The following is a 6,544-nucleotide window of genomic DNA, read 5'->3' as shown; positions in this document are numbered from 1 at the left end:
AGAATTCAACAGCATCTGCAGTCCTTTTTCAGCCTCTGAATTAGATTTTTGCTCAGGTCCCTCAATTTCAGCCAGAAAATACCTGAAATCACAGAAAAACACACAAACTCATAGTAAAGTCCAGAAATGTGACTTTAACATAAAAACTAATGAAAAGATCCCTAAAAGTAACTAGATTCTACTAAAAACATACTAAAAACAATGCCAAAAAGCGTATAAATTATCTGCTCATCATTAGGGCAGGATTTTATTCCTTTTGGCCTTCCTATCCACTGATGCTCAGGGCCTTGGGATCCTTTTTATTTGCCCTTGCCTTTTGGTTTTAAGGGTTATTGGCTTTTTGCTCTTGCCTCTTGGTTTTAAGAGCTTTTGGCTTTTTCTGCTTGCTTTTTCTTTTTCTTTCTATTTTTTTTCGCCTATTTTTTTTCTTTTTTTTTCTGCAAGCTTTGTTCTTTGCTGCTTTTTCTTGCTTCAAGAATCATTTTTATGATTTTTCAGATTATCAAATAACATGTCTCCTTATCATCATTCTTTCAAGAGCCAACATATTTAACATTCTTAAACAGCAACTTCAAAAGACATATGCACTGTTCAAGCATTCATTCAGAAAATAAGAAGCATTGTCACCACATCAATATAATTAAACTAAGTTCAAGGATAAATTCGAAACTCATGTACTTCTTGTTCTTTTGAATTAAAACATTTTTCATTTAAGAGAGGTGATGGATTCATAGGACATTCATAACTTTAAGACATAGTTACTAAATACTAATGATCATGTAATGAAGACACAAACATGGATAAGCACTTAACATAGAGAAAACGAAAAACAGAGAATGTAAGAACAAGGAATGAGTCCACCTTAGTGATGGTGGCGTTTCCTTCTTGAGGAACCAATGATGTCCTTGAGCTCTTCTATGTCTCTTCCTTGTCTTTGTTGCTCCTCCCTCGTTGCTTTTTGATCTTCTCTTATTTCCTGAAGGGTGATGAAGTATTCTTGATGTTCCACCCTTAATTGTCCCATGTTGGAACTTAATTCTCCTAGGGAGGTGTTGACTTGCTCCCAATAGTTTTGTGGAGGAAAATGCATTTGAGGCATTTCCGGGATCTCATGGTGATGAGCTTCATGCGCCTCTTGAGCTCCATGAATGGGCTCTCTTGCTTGCTCCATCCTTTTCTTAGTGATGGGCTTCTCTTCCTCAATGGGAATGTCTCCTTCTATGAAAGCTCCAGCTGAGTAACATAGATGGCAAATAAGATGAGGAAAAGCTAGCCTTGCCATGGGGGAGGACTTTTTGGCTATTTTGTAGAGTTCAAGGGAGATGACTTCATGAACTTCTACTTCCTCTCCAATCATGATGCTATGAATCATGATGGCCTGATCCACAGTAACTTCGGATCGGTTGCTAGTGGGGATGATGGAGTTTTGTATGAACTCTAACCATCCTCTAGCTACAGGCTTGAGGTCCAGTCTTCTTAGTTAAACCGGCTTGCCTTTGGAGTCAATCTTCCATTGAGCTCCTTTCACACATATGTTCATGAGGACTTGGTCCAACCTTTGATTAAAGTTGACCCTTCTAGTGTAGGGGCGTGCATCTCCTTGCATCATAGGCAAGTTAAATGCCAACCTCACATTTTCCGGACTAAAATCTAAGTATTTCCCCCGAACCATGGTGAGATAATTCTTTGGGTTCGGGTTCTTACTTTGATCATGGTTCCTAATGATCCATGCATTGGCATAGAACTCTTGAACTCTCTTCTCCAGGGTGCAATTCTGGCGTTCAAATGCCCAGATGCTGCCCATTTTGGGCGTTCAGCACCAGAACCATGCTCTGTTCTGGCGTTGAACGCCAGCCAGATGCTTTTTACTGGCGTTTAACGCCAGTAAGGTCTTCCTCCAGGGTGTGATTTTTCTTCTGCTGTTTTTGATTCCGTTTTCAATTTTTATATTTATTTTGTAACTCCACATGATCATGAACCTAATAAAACATGAAAGAACAATAAAATTAGATAAATAAAAATTGGGTTGCCTCCCAACAAGCGCTTCTTTAATGTCAATAGCTTGACATTGGGCTCTCATGGAGCCTCACAGATGTTCAGAGCATTGTTGAGACTTCTCAACACCAAACTTAGAGTTTGGATATGGGAGTTCAACACCAAACTTAGAGTTTGGTTGTGGCCTCCCAACACCAAACTTAGAGTTTGACTGTGGGGGCTCTGGTTGACTCTGTTTTGAGAGAAGCTTACTGTGCCTCTTTTCCATGTTTACAGAAGGGTAACCTTGAGTTTTAAACTCAAGGGAGTCCTCATTCAATTCAAGGACTAATTCACCTCTGTCAACATCAATCACAGCTCTTGCTGTGGCTAGGAAGGGTCTTCCAAGGATGATGGATTCATCCTCATCCTTTCCAGTATCAAGGATTATGAAATCAGCAGGGATGTAAAGGCCTTCAACCTTTACTAACATGTCCTCTACTTGTCCATAAGCCTATTTTCTTGAATTGTCTACCATCTCTAATGAGATTTTAGTAGCTTGCACCCCAAAGATTCCCAGTTTCTCTATTACAGAGAGGGGCATGAGGTTTATCCCTGAACCAAGGTCACACAGAGCCTTTTCAAAGATCATGGTGCCTATGGTACAAGGTATTAAGAACTTTCCAGGATCCTGTTTCTTCTGAGGCAATGTCAGTTTATCCAGATCACTTAGCCACTTGTGCCTCCAAATTTCTAATGGAGGACCTTGTTTTATTCATGAAACTTACAGTGGCCTTAGATAGATCAGAGACTAAGTTTTCTAAATTAGAGGTATTTTGTTCAGAGTTCTCTGTCTGTTGCTGATTGGATGATGGAAAAGGCTTGCTATTGCTAAACCTGTTTCTTCCACCATTATTAAAGCCTTGTTGAGGCTTTTGTTGATCCTTCCATGAGAAATTTGGATGATTTCTCCATGATGGATTATAGGTGTTTCCATAAGGTTCACCCATATAATTTACCTCTGCTATTGCAGGGTTTTCAGGATCATAAGCTTCTTCTTCAGAAGATGCCTCTTGAGTACTGTTGGATGCAGCTTGCATTCCATTCAGACTCTGAAAAGTCATGTTGACTTGCTGAGTCAATATTTTATTCTGAGCCAGTATGGCATTCAGAGTATCAATTTCAAGAACTCCCTTCTTCATAGGCGTCCCATTACTCACAGGATTCCTCTCAGAAGTGTACATGAATTGGTTATTAGCAACCATGTCAATAAGTTCTTGAGCTTCTGCAGGCGTTTTCTTTAGGTTAATGGATCCACCTGCAGAAGTATCCAATGACATTTTAGCCATTTCAGATAGACCATCATAGAATATATCCAGGATGGTCCATTCTAAAAGCATGTCAGAAGGACACTTTTTGGTCAGTTCTTTGTATCTCTCCCAAGCTTCATAGAGGGATTCACCTTCTTTCTGTTTGAAGGTCTGAACATCCACTCTAAGCTTACTCGGCTTTTGAGGAGGAAAGAACTTGGCTAAGAAAGCCTTGACCAGCTTATCCCAAGAGTTCAAGCTATCCTTAGGTTGAGATCCAACCATATTCTAGCTCTGTCTCTCACAGCAAAAGGGAAAAGCATGAGCCTGTAGACTTCAGGATCTACTCCATTAGTCTTAACAGTATCACATATCTGCAAGAATTCAGTTAAGAACTAAAAAGGATCTTCAGATGGAAGTCCATGAAACTTGCAGTTCTGCTGCATCAGAGAAACTAATTGAGGTTTAAGCTCAAAATTGTTTGCTCCAATGGCAGGACTGGAGATGCTTCTTCCATGTAAATTGGAATTAGGTGCAGTAAAGTCACCAAGCATCCTCCTTGCATTATTATTATTTTCGGCTGCCATCTCCTCTTCTTGTTCGAAAATTTCTGAAAGGTGCTTGCTGGATTGTTGTAATTTAGCTTCTCTTATTTTCCTCTTCAGAGTCCTTTCAGGTTCTGGATCTGCTTCAACAAGAATGTTCTTGTCTTTGCTCCTGCTCATATGAAAAAGAGGGACAAAAAAATAATAATAATAGGGATCCTTTTTACCACAGTATAGAGGTCCCTGTGTGAGTAGAAGAAAAGAAGAAGAGAAGAATGGAATGTAAGGAAAGAAACACAAGGGTGAGGAGATCAGAGATGTGGGATGAAGAGAAGTGTTAGTAGATGAATAAATAAGTAGGAGGAGATGAGAGAGAAGGAGAATTTTCGAAAATAATTTTTTGAAAAAGGTTAGTAATTTTTGAAAATTAAAATCAGAAATTAAAATAATTAGTTAATTAAAAAGAATTTTTGAAAAAGAGGGAAGATATTTTTGAAAATTAGAGAGAGAGAATTAGTTAGGGAGTTTTGAAAAAGATAAGAAACAAACAAAAAGTTAGTTAGTTAGTTGAAACAAATTTGAAAATCAATTTTTAAAAGATAAGAAGATAAGAAGTTAGAAAAGATATTTTAAAATCAAATTTTGAAAAAGATAAGATAAGAAGATATTTTTGAAAAGATATGATTGAAATTAGTTTTGAAAAAGATTTGATTTTTAAAATCACAATTAATGACTTGATTCACAAGAAATCACAAGATATGATTCTAGAACTTAAAGTTTGAATCTTTCTTAACAAGCAAGTAACAAACTTGAAATTTTTGAATCAAAACATTAATTGTTATTGTTATTTTCGAAAATTTGATATAAAAATAAGAAAAAGATTTTTGGAAAATATTTTTTAAAATTTTCGAAAATAACTAAAAAAAATGAAAAAGATTTGATTTTTGAAAAAGATTTTGAAAAATATAAGATTTTCAAATTGAAAATTTGATTTGACTCATGAAAACAACTAGATTTTTAAAATTTTTGAAAAAGTCAAATCTAATTTTCGAAATTTTAAGAGAAGAAAAAGGAGAAGATATTTTTTTTTTTTGAATTTTTATGATGAGAGAGAAAAACATGAAAAATGATGCAATGCATGAAAGTTATGGATCAAAGTATATGATGAATGCAAGAACACTATGAATGTCAAGATGAACACCAAGAATACTTTGAATGTCATGATGAACATCAAGACTTATTTTTGAAAATTTTTATATGCAAAGAAAATATGCAAGACACCAAACTTGGAAATCTTTCATGTTTAGACACTATGAATGCAAAAAAGCACATGAAAAACAAGAAAAGATGCAAAACAAGAAAACATCAAGATCAAACAAGAAGACTTACCAAGAACAGCTTGAAGATCATGAAGAACACTATGAATGCATGAATTTTTCGAAAAATGAAAGATGAACATGCAATTGACACCAAACTTTAAATCTGACTCAAGACTCAAACAAGAAATACAAAATAATTTTTTTGTTTTTTATGATTTTATGATTTTTTTTGTATTTTCTTTTAATTTTTTCGAAAATCATTTTGAAAAAGAAAAATAAGGATTCCAAAATTTTTAATATGAATTCCAGGAATCTTATGCTCTTTAGTCTAAAGCTCCAATCACAGGGTTAGGCATGGCTTAATAGCCAGCCAAGCTTTAGTATGCTGTTGATACCTTCCATGTATAGAACAACTAAGTGTGTGAGAATCAACAAGCTCTTATGATGATAAGTTGAAACCCCAGTCCAAAAGATTAGACATGGCTTACAGCCAGCCAGGATTCAACAAATCATCATGAAACACTAGAATTCATTCTTAAAAATTCTGAAGAAAAATATTTTTGAAAACATTTTTATTTTAAAATTTTTTCGAAAACAAAGGAGAAATTTTTGAAAGATTTTTTTAAAAAAAAAAATTTGAAAATAAAACAAAAAGAAAATTACCTAATCTGAGCAACAAGATAAACCGTCAGTTGTCCAAACTCGAACAATCCCCGGCAACGGCGCCAAAAACTTGGTGCACGAAATTGTGATCTCAGGCAACGGCGCCAAAAACTATGTACACACGTCTTAATAAATCGTTTTTCATTCACAACTTCGATACAACTAACCAGCAAGTGCACTGGGTCGTCCAAGTAATAAACCTTACGTGAGTAAGGGTCGATCCCACGGAGATTGTCGGCTTGAAGCAAGCTATGGTCACCTTGTAAATCTCAGTCAGGCGGATATAAAATAGTTATGGAGTTTTCGAATATTAATAATAAATAGACAGAAAATAAAGATAGAAATACTTATGTATATCATTAGTGAGAATTTCAGATAAGTGTATGGAGATGCGTTCGTTCCTCTGAACTTCTGCTTTCCTGCTGTCTTCATCCAATCAATCTTACTCCTTTCCATGGCTGGCTTTATGTAAGGGCATCACCGTTGTCAATGGCTACATTCCATCCTCTTGTGAAAATGGTCCAAATGCTCTGTCACAGCACGGCTAATCATCTGAGGTTCTTGATCATACTGGAATAGGATTCACCATCCTTTTGCGTCTGTCACTACGCCCAGCACTCGCGAGTTTGAAGTTCGTCACAGCCATCCCTTCCCAGATCCTACTCGGAATACCACAGACAAGGTTTAGACCTTCCGGATTCTCATGAATGCCGCCATCAATCTAGTTTACACC

Source organism: Arachis ipaensis, chromosome B02 (assembly GCF_000816755.2).
Source record: "Arachis ipaensis cultivar K30076 chromosome B02, Araip1.1, whole genome shotgun sequence".
NCBI lineage: Eukaryota > Viridiplantae > Streptophyta > Magnoliopsida > Fabales > Fabaceae > Arachis > Arachis ipaensis.
Note: the sequence above shows the minus strand (reverse complement) of the source record.